Source organism: Carlito syrichta, unplaced genomic scaffold, assembly GCF_000164805.1.
Source record: "Carlito syrichta isolate Samal-C Ts95f unplaced genomic scaffold, Tarsius_syrichta-2.0.1 Scaffold307206, whole genome shotgun sequence".
NCBI classification, from domain to species: Eukaryota; Metazoa; Chordata; class Mammalia; order Primates; family Tarsiidae; genus Carlito; species Carlito syrichta.
The window spans coordinates 191,664-212,158 of NW_007251302.1; positions in this window are offsets into that span (position 1 = coordinate 191,664).

The following is a 20,495-nucleotide window of genomic DNA, read 5'->3' on the forward strand; positions in this document are numbered from 1 at the left end:
GTGTACGCGTGCGCGCTGATTGTTAGAGATTTCTGTTCATTCTCAAGTAAAAAGTCCCACAACAAGGATTCCGAGTTTTAGTTAAAGAAAAGTACAGGGAGACATGCCATGCAATATTTTGAAACATAACTTAAACTAAACATTATTTGTTATTTATCTGACATTCCAACTTATCTGGGCATCTTATATTTTGCTTGGCAATCCTACCCAACCTGGATTGATAGATGATTAACAGGTGGCCAAACAAGCAGAGTAAAATGATAGTGAAATTAAAGTAATACCTACACAGATTTTCACTCACAACTTTAATAAATGTATTTAAAAATATGTTTAAAATACTCATAAGAAGATGGTAAACAATACCCCTCTTGATCACTGTTTTTGGCTCTCTCAGGTAAGACATCTTCTGCTGTCATAACAGTTGGGAATGAGAAAGGGAGAGCTCTCCCCCGGTCTTCCTTTGCCCCCAGGATCCACTCGTGCAGAGACATGAAGCTGCCTCAGGAGCAGCTCTGAAAACTGTGTCCTCCAGGTCCTTGTGCAGGAATCTTGGAACCTGGAAAATCCTTTCTGGAGCAGAAGTCTCATGGTTAAAAATGAGACAGGACAGAATTGCCATCACATTAGAATGGAAAGGAAATTCTTGAAACATGAAAGTAATAAGAGAAGCCACTTCCACTGTAATGTAAAAAGAACTGGAAAGCTATATAATGAAAAAGAGGGCAATACTGGAACTAGAATGTACAGATTCATGGAGTGCAATGGAAAATCCAGAAAGAGATCCACACATATGTTATCATATGATAAAGTTGTACATTCAAATCAGCAAGGAAATAACAGATTATTCAATAAATCTTCTTTTGGGAAAGGCTTACCATATAGGAATTGATACTACTATTTCCTCACCATTTGCAAATAGACATTTTAGTGTAATAAAACTGAAAACAGGGAATCATTAGAATTTGATGTTGATTAATGGCATATAAATTACAGGTAAGTTGACTTCACTAAACCTAACATCAAAAGTAGAGATCAACAGAAAATTTTGTAGATTTTGTGAAAAGTAATATCCAAAAATCCTAGTCACCAAAAAGTGCCAAAAATAAATAATAACAAGAGAAGGGAAACTTTTTCAACACATTTGGTAGAAAGTTAATATCTTTAAAATGATGTAGAATAATTCTTACAAGCCATAAGAAAAATCACTACACCAATAGAAGATTGGGCAAGAACTATGCAAAGGTAATTCACAAACAGAGAGATATGAATGGCCAACAAACTTGAGAATTAATACTAGCGCTCATCAAAGATAAAGAAATACACACTGAATTAATAAATTATATTTCTTAATCAAAGTGCTTGAGTCAAAATTTCTATCCCATCAAATCTGGGACCTTGAGAAAGTTATTTAGTCCCTCACTGCCTCAATTTCTCATCTGTTAAATTGAATGGTACTTTGAACCATCAGCAGGTTTTTTAAAAAATCATGTGAGATAACACATGTAAAGTGCTTAGTACAATAACAACCAGAGAATGAGTACCCATATTTACCATCACCATTATTATTACTACAGTAGCTATAGTATAAAAATCCAGTTAAATCAATTGTTCAAGCATTAATAAATAAAAATGTTAAAAGAAACTATATGAAGTTCCTTATTTGTTATTATGGTGTGTGGAAATCTATTTAATAAGGCCAATCACCAGAAAATAAGAGATTGATTAAAATGTATAAAACCTGAATACAAGAAAAAATAAATATTTATGTCAACAAAGCAAAATATGCTGTACATAAGGTGCAAACATCCTTTCTTTTTTAAAAGTGAAATACTTCTTTTGAATAAATAAGAAAAACTGAAAAAACAATCCTGAACTGACAAAAAATATGTTGCCTATAGAGTGAGGAGAGAAGAGGGAAGATAAATTTAGAAAGGAAGCTAAAATCTCCAAATGCATCTTCTCTTTTGACACCAGATCTGTATTGATACAGAAGCCCTCCAGTGTCTGTCCATATTGTCACAGTCCCTAGAGAAGGGCATGAACGGGGCACAAGTGCTCCCGTACATTCCTGAACAATATTCCTGAGAGCTAATAAAATGTGTGCTTCCCCTTATCTCCTATGCATTCCAGTGAGTAGCTTCAGCAGATTGTTGCCTTTCCTGTAGTCTATGATCCATCAACTGAAAGAAGCAAATCTCCTTCTACTCCCTTTTTCTGAGTGTTTATACGTTTGAATCAATGTAATCGTAAGCCTTGTGAATTATATGACTTTTGTATCTTTGTAATCATAAGCTTTGTGATTTGTATAACTGTTGCATAACACATGATGTCTTAGTCCCTTTACTCTACGGCAAACCTGATTGCCACTTCTGCTGGGCCCTACTGCTAAAAGCTATGAGATACCTCTGATATCTAGCACCAAGAAGTCTGGTCAGAAAAATGTCACTATCGATAAATGTGGCTGAAGTTCAAGTTCTATACAATGCTCTGCTGGTCACATGGCTAATGTTTAGGTACCAACAACTCTGGACTACAAAAGTGAACTGTAAAAGCCTAGAGGGTGAGCAGAACCATTTTTGAAAGACCTTGAGTCTGGTTCTGCTCCCTGGATACGAACTCAGAGATAAACTTCTTTTTACCAGTTCCCTGCCCCTTTGATTTATTGGTATCAAGGGGAGCAGTTGAGCATTTATCGGACCATAACAATATGAATGATTTTATCTATATGGAAGAAACATAAAATGAAATGAAATAATAAACAAGTTATATAATACAAAAATACATATTAAAAAATACTAGATGTATATCATAGATAGCATAAACATATAAAGGACAACTATTAGAATCAGTGTGGCGAATCCTCAAATTTCTAAAAATTGACCTTCCATATAACCCCGCAAGCCTCCCAGAGAATATACCTGGAACTCAGGTCACTCTATAAAAAAGATACCTGCACACGTATGCTTATCGCAGCATTGTTCACAATAGCAAGAACATGAAACCAACCATGCTGCCCATCAAAAGAGGACTGGATAAAAAAAGGTGGTACATATATACAATGGAATATTACGCAGTCACAAAGAAGAACAAAATCATTAACTTCACAGCAACGTGGATGGAATTAGAGTTTATAATACTGAGTGATCGCTCACAGAAACAAAGAGCTGAGTATCACATGTTCTCACTTATAAATGGACCTTGAAGAACTACCGTATTACTGTAGGAAAGGGATTGAAACTAGTGGGAAACTGTGGGGAGGGCGGTGGGAGCTGGGTAGCTGGGATTGACAGTAGTTGATATTTGCCTGGGGAAGGCAGGGTACACCTCATCAATAAGGGTACCTGCACAATGAACATTTGCATACCTAACCCTGAATTGTACCCCACAATTTCAAAATAAAAAATTAAAAGAGGAAAAAAAAGAAATACATTTTTGAAACAATATTTTGATTGCAATGCCCTAAAACAAAATAGAGAGAAAGAGATTAAAATCATAAAAAGAGGAAGGGAGGCAGGAAGGAAGGGAGAAGAAGAAGTAGGGAGGGGCCGGGTTTGGTGGCTCAGCCTATAATCCCAGAACTTTGGGAGGCCGAGGCGAGTGAATTGCCTGAGCCCAGGGGTTCGAGACCAGCCCAGGCGACTTGGCAGGACCTCGTCTCTCCAAAAAATCCAAAAGTTAGCTGGGCGTGGTAGTGTGCACCTGTAGTTTTGGCTACTTGGAAGGCTGAGGCGGAAGGATCGCCTAAGCCCGGCAGGTCGATGCTGGAGTGTTCGTGAGTGTGCCACTGCACTCCGGCCTGGGCAGCAGAATGAGACTTCAACTCAAAAAAAAGAAAAAAAGAGACAAGCAGGAAGGAAGAACATCTTACACTGGATAATCTAAGCCTAGTGTTGTTAGTAGTAATTTTAGTTACTACTCATATTTTTAAACACAGCAAATAAAAACGTTTCCAAGCCAAGATCCCTGGAAAAATTACTGGATAGATGATTCAGTACAAATAACCTTACCATAATGCTCTCCATAATGTCTTCATTTATAGATCAACCTGTATACCCCTGTCTGTCCTAGAAACCATTTACTGGACCTCCATCAAGCCCTAGGAGGGCTGAAAGAACTCTGCTGTCAGACAACCGCTTGACAGAGGTCTGGAGATGAAAGCTTAGTCTTCAGGAAAGTTCTGGGAGTTGGAGTTTGGAGCAAGTTACAGCTGCTGACAGGGGAGTGGGATGCAAGGAGGGAGTATCAGGCATAGAACTGAGAGTTTCTCTTTGTTCAGACTACAGTGTAAGCAAGGGCAGGAAGTAAGACAAGACCTGGTCTATCTTGTATTCCAGGAGAAGCTACATGCAAGATTTTCATTGTGGTCTAAGGCAGCTCTGAATTACTGTGTTTGTCCAGGTGGCACAGTAATGCACACCAGAATCCACTTTCTTGCAGATTTTGTAGTATACATTCCCAGTTATTTCTTCTGCTTGCATAAACTTCGTATTTTCCTGGACTGATTCTCGATTCCAATACAATGCTGGAGGTGAGGGGTCATAATACAGGAGATGTTGTGGGGCCTTCCCTTCCTGGAAGAGGTACCAGTGGACATAGAAGCTACTTTGTCCAAGAATATCGTAAGTGATTAAAACAGATGACCCAGTCGGCTTGGTGACTGACAACATTCTCCCACCCAAGTTGGAAGACACCTGGCTGGCTGCAATGGGAACAACAAAAAATAGTGAATATTATTTTCCTATGGAATCCATTGCAAAAGAAATTGTAAAATCCCATGAGCATCTGTCAAGGTAGCATACATACCAGGAGGCAGGGAAGGTAGAAGGAGGGCTAGAGTCCACCACCTGCCTTCTTTTTGGGTCTTAGAAGGAAAGGGACCAGAGAACAAGTTGCAAAATAACCTCTCAAAACTCAAATCCCACTCCAAATGGAAGTGATCCCCAGTACAGACAGTGGGTAGGAGCTGTTCTTCCAGAAAGAGTCACATCAGAGAGAAGTGACTGAAGATTTATCTAGACTCTCAAGTTGTCCACCCAGAAAGGGTGGTTTTGAAAGACCTGCAGAGAAGCCCCTGCCTCTCTGGTTTAACAGTTTTTTTCAGCGCTCCCCTGTGACATCTGAGAGCAGACCTTCTCCAGAAGGGAAGCCAGGAACATGGAGAGGAGGACTCAGGACTCAGCTCAGCACCGCTGCAGAGGAGATGCAAATATGAGGGAAGCTGACCCTGATTCACCCTGTCTGGACCCTTGTGGAGTGAGCAGTCCCATATCAGGCTCGCTCTCCTGCACCTCAGAATTTCAATATGTTAGGGGAGGCATGGTGGCTCACACTGGTAATCTTGCCACTTTGGGAGGCTAAGCCAGGAGGATTGCTTGAGCTCAGGAGTTTGAGATAACCTGGTCAACAAAGGCAGACCGCTTCTCTAAAAAAATGTGTTTTAAAATTTATCTGGTTGTGGTGGCACGTGCCTGTAGTCCCAGAAACACCAGAGTCTGATGTGGAAGTATGACTTGAGCCCAGGAGTTCAAGATAATGGTGAGTCATGATCATGCCACTACACGCCAACCTGGGTAACAGAGAGACTGTGACTCAAAACAAAAAAACAAAAAAACCATAAATGTGTTAGAACTGCTGCCACAGTTTGTCCTGCAAATGAAATTTCTTTATTATTGCCTTATATATCTGTGAGTATATTTTGAAGCAATCACCCACAGCAATTCTGAGAAGACCTCAACTTGCTTTATTAAAAGATATTTAAGATCAGGTACATTGGTCAGCAGTGATCTCACCTCAAAGGTAAGAGAGAGAGTGTGTGTGTGTGTGTGTGTGTGTGTGTGTGTGTGTGTGTGTGTGATCTGACTGTGAAAGGATTTCTTATCAGCCTTTAAAAATTAAAAATAAAAAAGCATCCATTTGGGGAAATTTAGTGGAAAAAAGTAAAGTATTGGCTGCCAAGCCATGCAGTATTTGTGACAAATATAAACTAAATTCTTATTTGTTATTTATCTGAAATTTTAATTTACCAGACTTCTTTTATATTGTCTGATATCTTTCCCCTCAGAAAGTGTACTTATATTTGCAATGTACCTGGATTGATCAATAGTTTAACAGGTGGTCAAATAGAGTAAAATGATGATAACATTAAAGTGATACATATACATATTTCCATCCCTACTTTAATAAATATTTTTGGATATATACTTTAAAAGCTCATAAGAAGATACAAAAAAAGTCCCTCTCAGTCACTGTTTCTGGCTATCTCAGGTAAGTCATTGCTGTCATAACAGCTGGAACAAGAAAGGAAGGGCACTCACGCTGCTCTCCATCTGCCCCAGGAACCACATGTGCCACCATGAGGCTGCCTCTGGTGCAGCTCTGAAAGCCGTGTCCTCCATTTCCTTATGTGGAAGCCAAGTTCAGGAAACTTGCAGCCTGGAAAATCATTGTGTGGACCAGAGTTTCACGGTTAATAATGAGAAAATAGAGAATTGGCATTATACTAGGATGAAAAGAAACTTCATAAAACATAAAATTAACAAAAGAAGCTAACTCCACAGGAATGAAAAAGACTAGAAAGCTACATAATAAAAAGAAGGCAATACTGGCAGTAGATTGTACCGATTTGTGGAGTATAATGGAAAATGCGGAAAGTAATCCACGTATATTATTAAATGATAAAGCTGTACATTCAGATCAGTGAAGAAATAATAGATTATTTAGTAAATCCTCTTTGGCAATCAGCTCAACATGTGGGGGGGAAATGGTAAGTTCCTACCTTACTTCTTACAAATAGAGAATTAGTATAACAAAACAGAAAACAGGAAATCATATAGTTTAGTGTTGATGAATTGCATATAAATTGCATGAAAAAGCATCTCTAAGTCTAATGTCAAAAGTAGAGACTATAAAGAAAAGTTGGTAGATTTTATTAAAAGTAATATTTAACATTCCAATCACTAAAAAGTGCCAAAAAAATAATAGCAAATAAGGGGAAGTATTTTCAACACATTTGATTAAGGATTAATATCGCTTAAATGATATATATTAATTCTTACAAGCAAATATGAAAAGGTAATACTCCAGTGGAAGAAAGGGCAAAAAGTATGTAAAGCAATTTACAAAAGGAGAATTATACATGGCTAATAACCTTGTGAAATAATGCTAGCACTCATTAAAGATAAAGAAATACAAACTGAGTTAACAAATCTCATTTTTCCGAACCACAGTGCTTGGTTGGAAAGTCATATTTCATCAAGTCTATGTCCTTGAGGGAGTTATTTAACTCCTTCCTGCCTCAATTTCTCATCTACTAAATTTAATGGTACTTTGAAACCTCAAGGTTTCAATGAAGATCAAAAAGATAAATACATGCAAAGAGTTTTGTATAATCATGAGAGAATGACTATTCATACATACAATCATTATTATTATTAATATGGCAATTATTTATAAAGATTTCAGATGCACCAATGACACAAACATTAAACATAAGTGAATTAAAAGCATTAAAGGAACAATATGGATTTTAAGTGTAATTGTGAAGTGTGGACATCTATTAAAGTAAGGCCAGACACCAGAAAATAGATTGATTAAAATGTATAAAAATGGAATAACAGCACAAAAATGTAAACACTAAATTCAAATAAAAACTATCTATACGTTCATATGGTGACCAAATGCTTTATTTCATTAAAAGCGAAACGCATTTTCTGAATAAAAAAGAAAAAGTAAAAGATATCAAGTGAACTGTTGAAAATATTGTTGCCTACAAGATGAGGAATGAAAAGGGGAGAGAAATCTAGGATGAAAGCAAAAATCTTGAAATGCATCTTCTTTTTTAAATTTGACATCAGATCCATATGAATGTTTTATCTATGCAGAAAAAAACATTACACAACTGAAATAGTAAATCCAATTTCAAGAATTCAAAAATTCCTATCGGAAAAACAGACTAGCTATATATCACAGGTGGTGTAAACATATAAAGGAGAATTATTAGAAATGATTTTCTGAAACAATAATTTGACTGTACAATTTAAGACAAAAGAATAAGAGAAAGATTAAACAATTTTAAAACCAGAGAGAGAGAGAGAGAGGAAGGGTGCAGGGAGGGAGGGAGAAAGAGAGGTAGGAAAGAAAGAAGGGGATCTTACATTGTATAATATAGGCCCAGTGTTGTTAGTGATACTTTTAGTTATTACTAATATTTTAAAATAGAATACATAAGAACTGTTTCCAGTCAAGATTCCCGGAAATGTTATTGGAAAATAATTCAATACAAACAGCTTTCTCATAATGCACTCCAAAGTGTCTCTTTATACATCAACCCATACACCATTGTCTGTCCTAGGAGGCAGTGACTAGGCCTTCAAGACTCTAGGAGAGCTGAAAGAACCTTGCTGTCAGCCAGGCTGACTTGGTTGAGATATGGAGACGATGGCTTGGTCTTCAGGAAAGTCCTGGGGGTTGGGGTTTGTAGCAAGTTGCAGCTGCTGAAGGTGAATGGAATACAAAGGGGAGAATATCAGGCGTTGAGCTGAGCGTTTTTCTTTGTTCAGAATGCAGTGTAATCAGGGGCAAGAAGTGAGAGAGGGTCTGGTCTACCTTGCGTACCATGAGAAGCCACATGCAAAATTTTCAGTGTGGCATAGAGCAGCTCTGAATCACGGTGCCTGTCCAGATGGCACAGTAATACACACCGGAATCACTTTCCTGTAGATTTAGAAGTGCAAAATTTCAGCTACCCCCTGTGCCTTTATAAGCATCGTATTTCCTTGAACTGATTCCTGATTCCAAAACAACCCTGGAGGTGAAGGGGTCATAGTACAAAAGTCGTCGCGGGGCCTTCCCTTCCTGGAATAGGTACCAGTGGACGAAGTCATTACTTGGTCCAAGAATATCACAAATGATTAAAGCAGATGACCCAGTTGGCCTGGTGACTGACATCGTTCTCCCTCCGGTGTTGGAAGATATCTGACTAGCTGCAACGGGAACAACAAAAAATAATGAATACTTTCTTCGAATGGAACTCACTGAAAAGGAAATTAAAAATCCCGTAAACATCTGCCAAGGCAGCATACATACTGGGAGGCAGAAACGGGTAGAAGTAGCGCCGGAGCCCACAGCATGCCTGCTTCTTGTGTCTTTGAAGGAAAGAGACCAGAGAACAAGGAGCAGAATATGCTCACAACACTCAGATCCCACTCTCAAGGGAAGTGATCCCCAGAACATGCAGTGGGTGGGAACGGTCTTCCTGAGTCACAGGCAGAGAGAAGTAACACAGGATGTATCTCAGAAAACTCTTCAGCCTCCACTCACAGAGGCTGGGGCCTGGAGGCCCTGCAGGGGAGCCCCGCCCTCTGTGCCGCAACCCTTTTCTCCAGCGCTCCCTCGTGGCAGGTGAGAGCAGGACTTCTTCAGAAGAAAAGTCAGGAAGATAGAGAGGACACAGGACTCAGCTCAGGACTGTCGAAGAGGAGATGTAAATATGGAAAGAAGCTGACCCTGGATTCAGTCTGCATTGAACCCTTTTGGAGTGAGAAGTCCCACATCAGACTCACTCACCTGCACCTCAGAATTTCAATATGTTAGGCAGGGTCAGGTGGCTCACACCTGTTATCCTACCACTTTGGGAGGCTACAAAGGAGGATTGCTTGAGTTCAGGAGTATGAGACATCATAGCCAGACGCCCTCTCTACAAAAAATAAAAAAAATTAGCTGGGTTTGGTGGCCTGTTGTCCCAGTTACTCCAGAAGCTGATGTGGAAAGATTGCTTGACCCCAGAAGGCTGAGGCTGAGGTGAGTCGTGATCGTGCTACTGCACTCCAGCCTGAGTAACAGAGCAATCCTTACTCAAAAAAAGTCATAAATATATTAGAGCTACTGCCATGGTTGTATCCTGAAATCAAATATCTTTATTATTGCTTTAAGCCACCTGCATTTTTATATCTGTGAATACACGTTGAGACAACCACCCACAGCAACTCTGAGATAACTTGAAATTGCTTTATTAAAAGAAAATGGGATCAGGTACATTGGTCTGCAGTGAACTCACCTCAAAGGTAAGTGTGTGTTTGTGTGTGTGTGATCTGATTGTTAGAGGATTTCTATTCAGTCTTAAAAAAAAAAAAGAAAGAAAGAAATTGCTAGCCGGGCTCAGTGACTCAGCCTGTAATCCCGCGCCTTTGGGAGGCTGAGGTGAGTGGATTGCCTGAGCCCACGGGTTCGAGACCCACCTGGGCAGCGAGACCCCATCTCTACAATAATCAAAAAATCAGCCGGGCGTGGTAGCGCATGCCTGTAATTCCAGCTACTCGGAAGGCTGAGGCGGAAGGATCGCCAGAGCCCAGCAGGTCGAGGCTGTGGTGGCCGGGAAACGGCCACTGCATTCCAGTCTGGGGGACAGAGTGAGACTCCAACTCAAAAAAAAAAAAAAAAAGAAATTGCTTTCAATTGGGAAAATTTAGTGAAAAAAGGTTGTAAGTGCCAAGTCATGCAATATTTACGACATATATAAACTTAGTACTTATTTTTTATCTAAAATTTTACTTTACAAACTTTTATTTTGTTTGGTACCTTTACTCTTAGAAAATGTACTTATATTTGCAATGTACCTGAATTGATCAATAGTTTAACAGATGATTAAATAAATAGAATGAAATGACAGTAAAATTAAAGTGATATACAGATTTTCACCTACTACTTTAATAAATAAATTTAGATAAATAATTAAAATCCTCATAAGAAGATAAAAAGCAATGTCCCTTTGGTCACTGTTTTGCCTTTCTCAGGTGAGTCATTTTCTACTGTGATAACAGCTGGGAATGAGAAAGGAAGGTTGATCCCACTGCTCTTCATCTTCCCCAGAAACCACATGTGCAGACATGTAGCCACATTCTCTAGGTTCTTATGCAGGAATCAAGTTTAAGAGACTTGGAGCCTGGAAAATCCTTGCTGAGACAGAAGTCTCGTGGTTTAAAAATGAGAAAGGACAGAACTGCCATCACTGTAGAGTGGAAAGAACATTCGAGACACATGAAAGTAATGAAAGAAACTGACTTCTCTGAATGTAGAAAAGGACTAGAAAGGTAATAATAAAAAGAGAGCAATACTGACACTTGATTGTACCAATTCATGGAGTACAATGGAAAATCCAGAATTAGGTCCACATATATGTTATCATATATTTCATTATATGATAAGATTGTATATTAATGTCAGCGAGGGCTTGCTATGAAGATTAAGTTAAATAACTAATAAAAATATAAAACATTTGGCAGGCCGAGTGCGGTGCCTTAGCCTGTAATCCCAGCACTTTGGGAGGCCAAGGCGAGAGGATAGCCTGAGCCCAGAGGTTCAAGACCAGCCTGGGCAACAACGACAAAAACAACAACAGCAAAATCATCGAGGAAATAATAGACTATTTAATAAGTCTTTTTGGCAGTTAAGTCAACATGTGGAAAACTGATAAGTTCCTACCTTACCTCTTACAAATAGAGAATTAATTGTAATGTACAGAAAACAGAAAATCGTATAGTTTAATGTTGATGAATTGCATATAAATGACACAAGAAAGTGTCTCTAAGCCTAATGTCAAAAGTAGAGATTGAAGGAAAAATTGGTAGTTTTTTAAAAAGTAATATTTTACATTCTAGTCACCAAAAGGTACCAAAATAATAGCAAATAAGAAGACATATTTTCAACACATTGGATAAAGGCTTTATATCTCTACAATGATGTATATTAATCCTTACAAAGAAATTTACAAAAGGAGAAGTATACATGAATAATCACCTTGTTAAATAATACTGGCACTCATTACAGATTAAAAAAATACAAACTGAACTAACAAATCTCATTTTCTGAACCACTTGGTTGGAAAGCCATACTCCATCAAGTCTATGCCCTTAAGAGAGTTATTTTATTCCTCTCTGCCTCAATTTCTCTTCTGTTAAATTTAATGGTACTTTGAACCCTCAACAAGTTTCTGTGAAGATCAAATAAGATAATATATGTAAAGTGCTTAATATGGTAACCACAAGAGAATGACCAATATAATTAATACAGTAATGATTTATAAAGATTCCAGATGCATTAATGATACAAACATTAAATAATAAGTGAATATAAAGCATTTAAAGAAACAATATGGATTTTAAGTGTGATCGTGAAGTGTGAACATCTATTCCAAGTGATGTCAGACAATAAAAAAAAGAGATTGATTTAAATGTATAAAAATGAAATAACTGCACAAAAATATAAATATTAAATTCAAATAAAACAATATATACTTCAATATGGTGAACAAATAATTTATTTCTTTAAAGTGAAATTCAGCCAGGCTCAATGGCTCAGCCTGTAATCCTATGCTTTGGGAGACTGAGGTGAGTGGATTGCCAGAGCCCGCGGTTTCGAGACCCACCTGGGCATCTTGGCGAGACCTCATCTCTACAATAATAATAATAAAAAATTAGCTGGGCATGGTAGCACGTGCCTGTAGTTCCAGCTACTTGGAAGGCTGAGGCGGAAGGATCACCAGAGCCCAGCAGGTCGAGGCTACAGTGGGCAGGAGCGACTGCACTCCAGTCTGGATGACAGAGTGAGACTCCAACTCAAAAAAAAAAAAAAAAAAAAAAAGTGAAATCCATCTGCTGAATAAATAAGAAAAAGTGAAAACCTACCAAGTGAAGTGTTGCAAATATTATTGCATATAGGATGAGGAGAAAAGAGAAAATCTAGAGTGGAAGCGAAAATCTCTAAATGCATCTTCTCTTTTAAGTTTGACATCAGATCCATATGAATGTTTTACTTATACAAAAAAATTTAAATGAAATAATAAAACTAAAGGATTCAAAAATTCACATTTAAAAACAGATTAGCTACATATTACCGATGGCATAAACATATAGAGGAGGAGTATTAGAAATTATTTTTGAAACAGTAATTTCATTGTACACCCTAAAACAAAAGAAAAAGAGAAAGAAATTTTAGAACCAGAGAGAAGGAGAAAGGAGGAAGGAGGGAGGGAGAAAGAGAGGTAGGGAGGAGGAAGCAACTCTTACACTCTATAATCTAGGCCTAGTGTTGTTAGTAAAAAATTCAGTTATTGCTCATATTTTCAAATGGAATATGAACTCTTCCCAGTCAAGATCCGAAGAAAATTTATTAAATAAACGATCCAGCACAAAAAACCTTCCCATAATGCTCTCCAAAATGTCTCCCTTTATAGATCAATGCATATACCCTCTTTTGTCCTAAGAGGCAGTGACTGGGCCTCCACCAAGCCCTAGGAGAGCTGAAGGAACCTTGCTGTCAGCCGGACTGCTTGGCTGAGGTCTGGAGATGATAGCTTGGTCTTCAGGTAAGTCCAGGGGGTTGGGGTTTGGAGTTTTCAGTTGCTGACAGGGGAGAGGAATGCAAGGAGGATTGAGGGTATCAGGATTTGAGTTCAGGATTTCTCTGTTTGGACTACATTGTAATCAAGAACAGAAAGTGAGACATGGGCTAGTCTATCTTGGGTCAGGAGAAGCCACATGCAAGATTTTCAGTGTGGTATAAGGCAGCTCTGAATCACTGTGCTTGTCCCAGGAGGCACAGTAATTCACACCAGAATCACTTTCTTGCGGATTTCCAAGTATGTTTCCAGCCACTTCCTAAGCTTGCATAAACATCGTATTTTCCTGAACTGAATCCTGATTCTAACACAATCCTAGATGTGGAGAGGTCATGATACAAAAGTCGTTGTGGGGCCTTCCCCTCCTGGAATAAGTCCCAGTGGATGTAGTAGGTATTTTTTTTTCAAGAATATAACAAGTGATTAAAATAGATAACCTAGTCGGCTTGGTGCCTGACAACGTTCTCCCACCCGAGTTGAAAAATACCTGGCTGGCTGCAATGGGAACAACATAAAATAATGAATATTTTATTTGTATGGAACCCATTACAAAAAATAAAATAAAAATCCTATGAGCCTCTACCACAGCAGCATACTTACCAGGAAGCAGGAAAGGTAGAAGAAGGGCTAAATCCTAGGCATGCCATCTTCTTGGGTCCTAGAAGAAAAGAGACCAGAGAACAAGGAGCAAAATACCCTCTGAACCCTCAGATCACACTCCAAAGGGAAGTAATCCCCAGAACACAGTGGGTGGGAGTTGGTCTTCCTGAGTCAGAGCAGAAAGGAGGGTCTGAGGATCTATTTTAGAAGACTCTCAGGCTGTCCACCCAGAAGGGGTGGTTCTCTGGAGAACCTGCAGATAAGTCCCACCATCTCTGCTTCTACCATTTTCTCCAGCGCTCCCCTGTGGCAGCTGAGAGCAGACCCTCTCCAGAAGGGAAACCAGGAGCATGGAAAGCTCAGGACTGTAGCAGAGGAGGTGTAAATACGGAGGGAAGCTGACCCTGGATCCAGTCTGCCTGGACCCTTGTGGAGTAAACAGTCCCACATCAGGCTCACTCCCCTGCACCTCAGACTTTCATTGTGTAGGTGGGGCATGGTGGCTCACACCTGTAATCCCACCACTTTGAGAAGCTAAGGCAGAAGGATTGCTTGAGCTCAGGGTTTTTTGAGGCAATGTGGGCATCAAAGCCTGACCACTACTCTATAAAAAAAAACAACAAACAATTAACTAGGTGGAGTGCCACACATCTATAGTGCCAGCTCCTCCAGAGGCTGATGTGGGAGGATCACTTGAACCCAGGAGGTCAAGTTTGGGTGAGTCATAATCTTGCCATTGCAGTCCAGCCTGAGTGACAGAGAGACCCAGACTCAAAGTCTTAAATATATTAGAGCTACTGCCACGGTCTTGTTCTGCAATGAAACTTCTTTACTATTTCCTTAAATTACCTGCTTATTTACATCTGTGAGTACACTTTGAGGCATACAGCAACTCTGAAAGGACTTGAACTTGCTCTATTAAAAGAAGCTTTAGATCAGGTACATTGGTCTGCAATGAACTCACCTCAAAGGTGTGTGTGTGTGTGTGTGTGTGTGTGTGTGTGTGTGTGTGTGTGTGATGCAATGGTTCAAGGATTTCTCTTCAGCCTAAAAAAATTTTTTTTAAGTAAAAGAAAAAAAAGACTTTCATTTGGGGAAATTTAGATAGAAAAAAGTAGTAGGTTCCAAACGATGCAATATTTATGACATATATAAAATACTTGTTATTTATCTGAAATTTCAATTTACCAAGCATTGTTCATATTGTTTGGTACCTTTACCCACAGAAAGTGTATTTATATCAGCAATGCGCCTGGATTAATTAATAGTTTAACAAGTGGTCAAATGAATAGTGTAAAATGATGGTAAAATTAAAGTGATACATATACAGATTTTCACCCACTACTCTAATAAATATATTTATGTATATATTTAAAACACTCATTAAAAGATATAAAACAATCTCCATTTTGGTCACTTTTTGGCTCTTGCAGGTTAGTCATTATCTGCTGTTTAACAGCTGGGAATGAGAAAGGAAGAGCACTCCTGCTGGTCTCCATCTGCCCCTGGGACCACAGGTACAGGCATGAGGCTGTCTCAGGAGCAGCTCTGGGAGTTGTGTCCTCCAGGTCCTTGTGCAGGAGCCAAGATCAATAGCCTTCAAGCCTGGAAAATCCTTGCCAAGACAAGAGTCTTATGGTTTAAAAATGAGAAAGGAGAGAATTGCCATCATTCTAGGATGGAAAGAAAATTCGTAAAACATGAAAGTAATGAAAGAAACTAATTCCACTGAATATAGAAAAGGAAAGCTACATAATAAGAAGAAAGCTACATAATAAAAAAAGGCAATACTGGCACTAGGTTGTACAGATTCATGGCGTACAATGGAGAATCCAGAAAGAGATTCACATGTATGTTATCAAAAATTCACATTGAGAAACAGACTAGATGTATATCACAGGTGGCATAAATATAGAGAAATGAATTATTAGAAATGATTTTTGTGAAACAGTAATTTGTACACCTTAAGACAAAAAAGAGAGAGAAAGATAAAGAATTTTTAGAAACAGAGAGAGGAAGGGAGTCAGGGAGGGAGAGAAAAAGAGAGGTAGGGAGGAAGGAAGGGAATCCTATGCTGTAATCTAGGTTTAATGTTGATAGTAATAATTTTAGTAATTGCTTTTATTTTTAAACAGAATACATAAAAACTCTTCCCAGTCATGGTCTCCAGATAAATTACTAGATAAGTTATCTAGTACAAATAGCCTTCCCACAATGCTCTCCAAAATCTCTCCCTTTATAGATATATGTTGATACCCTTGTCTGTCCTAGGAGACAGTGACTGGGCCTCCATTACACCTTAGGAGAGCTGAAAGAATCTTGCTGTCAGCCAGACTGCTTGACTGAGGTCTGATGATAGCCTAGTGTTCAGGGAAATCTTGGGTTTCAGGGTTTGCAGCAGGTTGCAGCTGCTGACGGGGGTTTGGGATGCAAGGTTGGGGGAGTATCAGGTATTGAGTTCACTGTTTTTCTTTGTTCAGAGTACAGTGTAATCAGCGGCAGGAAGTGAGACGGGCTGGTTTATCTTGTGCTCCAGGAGAAACCACATGCAAGACTTTCAGTGTGGTATAAGACAGCTCTGAATCACTATGCCTGTCCAAGTGGCACAGTAATACACACCAGAATCACTTTCTTGCAGATTTCGAAGTACAAATTTCCAGCTGCTCCCTGTGCCCATTTAAGCATCGTATTTCTCTGAACTGATTCCCAATTCCAAAACAACACTGGAGGTGGAGGGGTTATAGTACAGAAGGTGTCACGGGGCCTTTCCTTCCTGGAATAGGTATCAGTGGATGAAGATGCTACCTTTTCCAAGAATATCACAAGTGATTAAAGCAGTTGACCCAGTCGGCCTGGTGACTGACATCATTTTCCCACCCATGTTGGAAGTTACCTGACTGGCTGCAATGGGAACAACATAAAATAATGAATATTTTCTTCGTATGGAACCCATTGCAAAAGAAATTTAAAAATCACATGAACATATCTCAAGGCAGCATACTTACCAGAAGGCAGGAAAAGTAGAAGTAGGGCTAGAGCACATGGCATGCCTTCTTTTTGGGTCTTAGAAAGAAAAAGACCAGAGCACAAGGAGCAGAATACCTTCTCAACACTTAGATCTCACTCTAAAGGAAAGTGATCTCCAGAAAAGACAGTGGATGGGAGTTGGTCTTCCAGATTGAGTCACGGCAGAAAGGAGTGATTGAAGATCTAGCTTAAAAGACTCTTGAGCTGTCCACCTAGAAGGGGTGGTCTCTGGAGGATCTGCAGAGATGCCCCTGCTTCTCTGCTTCAACCTCTTTCTCCAGTGCCCACCTGTGGCAACTGAGATCAGGACCTTTCCAGAAGGAAAGCCAGGAGCATTGAGAGCTCAGGACTGCAGCAGAGGAGATGCAAACATGGAGGGAAGCTGACCCTGGATCTAGCCTGCCGGGACCCTTGTGGAGTGAGCAGTTCTACATCAAGCTCAGACCCCTGCATCTCAGAATTTCAGTATGTTATGCGAGGCATGGTGGTTCACACCTGTAATCCTACCATTTTGGGAGGCTAAGGCAGGAGGACTGCTTGAGCTCAGGAGTTCGAGACGAACCGGGCAATGAAGCCAGATCTTCTCTTTACCAATATATTTTAAAAATTAGCTGGGTACATTTGCATGCACCTCTAGTCCTAGCTACTCCAAAGGGTGATGTGGAAAGATCACTTGAGCCCAGTATTTGGGGACTGCAGCATTTTGATCAGGCCAATGCACTCCATCTTGGGTGACAGAGAGGCCTTAACTCAAAAAAAGTCATAAATATGTTAGAGCTGCTACCATGGCCTTGTCTTGGAATGAAGCTTCTTTATTTTTGCCTTACACCAAGTGCCTTTTTATATCTGTGAGTACACTTTGAGGCAACTACCCACAGCAATTCTGAGAGGACCTGAACTTGTTTTATTAAAAGAAACTAGATCAGATACACTGGTCTGCAATGAACTCGCCTCAAGATAAATGTGTGTGTGTGTGTGTGTGTGTGTGTGTGTGTGTGTGTGTGTGTTATGATTGTTAGAGGTTTTCTATTTAGAAAAAAAAAAGCGTTCGATCGGGGAAATTTAGTGAAAAAAAAAAGTACTAGGTGCCAAGCAATGTTTGGGACATATATAAACTTAATACTTATTTGTTATTTATCTGAAATCATAATTGTCAGGTATCTCTAATTTTGTTTGGCCCTTTTCCCTTAGAAAGTGTACTTATATCTGCAATTATCTGGATTGCTCAATAGTTTAACAGGTGGTCAAATGAATAAAGTAAAAGGATGATTAACAGCTGGGAATCCATCTGCCCCAGGGCCCACATGTGTAGACATGAGGCTGTCTCAGGAGCAGCCCTGAAAGCTGTGTCCTCCAGGTCCTTGTGTAGGAGCCAAGATCAAGAGCCTTCAAGCCTGGAAAATCCTTGCCAAGATGGGAGTCTCATGGTTTAAAAATGAGAAAGTAGAGACTTGCCATCACTCTAGGATGGAAATGTAATTAGTTAAACATGAAAGTAATGAAAGCAACTAACTCCACTGGAATGTAAAAAGGACCAGAAAGTTACATTAAGAAAAATAAAAGAGGGCAATACTGACACTAGATTGTACAGATTCATGGAGTATAATGGAAAATCCAGAAAGAGATCCACATCAATGTCATAAAAAATTCACATTGAAAAACAGACTAGATGTGTATCACAGGCGGCATAAACATATAGAGGAAAATTATTAGAAATGAATATTTGAAACAGTTATATGGTTGTACACCTTAAGACAAAGAAAGAGAGAAAGAAAAATAATTTTTAGAAACAGAGAAGGAGGGAGAAGGAGGAAGGAAGGGAATCTTATATTGCATAATCTAGACTTTCTGTTGTAATAATTTTAGTTATAACTCCTGTTATTAAAATGAACAATTAAGAACTCTTCCCAGGTAAGAGCCCCAGGAAAATTATTGGATAAATGATTCAGCACAAGTAATCTTCCTGTAATGCTTTCCAAAATGTCTCCCTTTGTAGATCAACACATATATTCTTTCTGCCCTAGGAGACAGTGACTGTGCCTCCACCATGCCCTAGGAGAGTTGAAAGAACCTTGCTGTCAGGCAGACTGCTTGGCTGAGGTCTGGAAATGATAGCTTGGTCTTCAGGGAAGTCTTGGGGTTTTGAGTTTGAAACAGGTTGGGCTGCTGACAAGAGACTGGGATACAAGCAGGGGAGTATGAGGTACTGAGTTCAAGCTTTCACTTTGTTCAGATACAATGTAATCAGGGACAGGAAGTGAGACAGGCTGGTCTAACCTGTGCTCCAGGAGAAACTACCTGCAAGATTTTCAGTGTGATACAAGGCAACTCTGAATCACTGTGCCAATCCCAAGTGGCACGGTAATACATACCAGTATCACTTTCATTAAGATTTCGAAGTACAAATTTCCAGCTGCTCCCAGTACCTTTATAAGCATCGTATTTCCCTGGACTGATTCCTGATTCCAAAACAACCCTGGAGGTGTAGGGGTCATAATACAGAAGGCATTGAGGAAGGGGTCATAATACAGAAGGCTTTGCTTTCTGGAATAGGTACCAGTGGATATAGAAGCCATTTGGTCCAAGAATATCACAAGTGCTTAAAATAATGACCCAGTCAATCTGGTAACTAACATCGTCCTCCACCAAAGTTGGAAGATACCTGGTTGGCTGCAATGGGGACAACATAAAATAATGAACATTCTCCTCCTAGGGAACCCACTGCAAAAAAAATCCCATGCTCACCTCTCAAGGCACTGTACATCTTACAAGGCAAGAATGGCAAAGTAGGGATCGAGCCCACCACGTGCCTTCCTCTTGAGTCTTAGAAGAAAAGGGACCAGAGAACAAGGAGTAGAATACCCTCTGAAAACTCAGAAACCACTCCAAAGGAAAGTGGTGCCCAGAACAGACTGTGGGTGGGAGCTGGCCTTCCTGTGTCAAGGGCAGAGAGGAGTGACTGAGGATCTATCTCAGAAGACTCTTCAGCCTCCGCTCAGAAAGGCTGGTGCCTGGAGGCCCTGCAGAGGAGTTCCACCCTTTCTGCCACCATCCCTTTCTCCAGTGCCCTCCCCCACCCTGTGGCAGCTGAGAGCAGAACCTCTCCAGAAGGGAGGGCAGAAGCATGGAGAGCTCAGGACTGTAGCAAAGGAAGTGTAAAAATGGGGAGAAACTGACCCTAGTCCAGCTTGCCTGGGTCCTTGTGGAGTGAGCAGTCCCACATCAGGCACAGTCCCCTGCACCTCAGAATTTCAGTATGTTATGAGAGGCGTGGTTGCTCACACTTGTAATCCTACCACTTTGGGGGGCTAAGGCAGGAGGATTGCTTGAGCTCAGGAGTTCAAGGCAACCTAGGCAACAAAGCCAGACCTCCTCTCCAGAAAAAAAAAAATTAGCTGGGTATGGTGGAATGTGCCTGTAGTCCCAGCTACTCTGGAGGTTGATGTGGAAGGATCAATTGAGCCTAGGAGGTAGA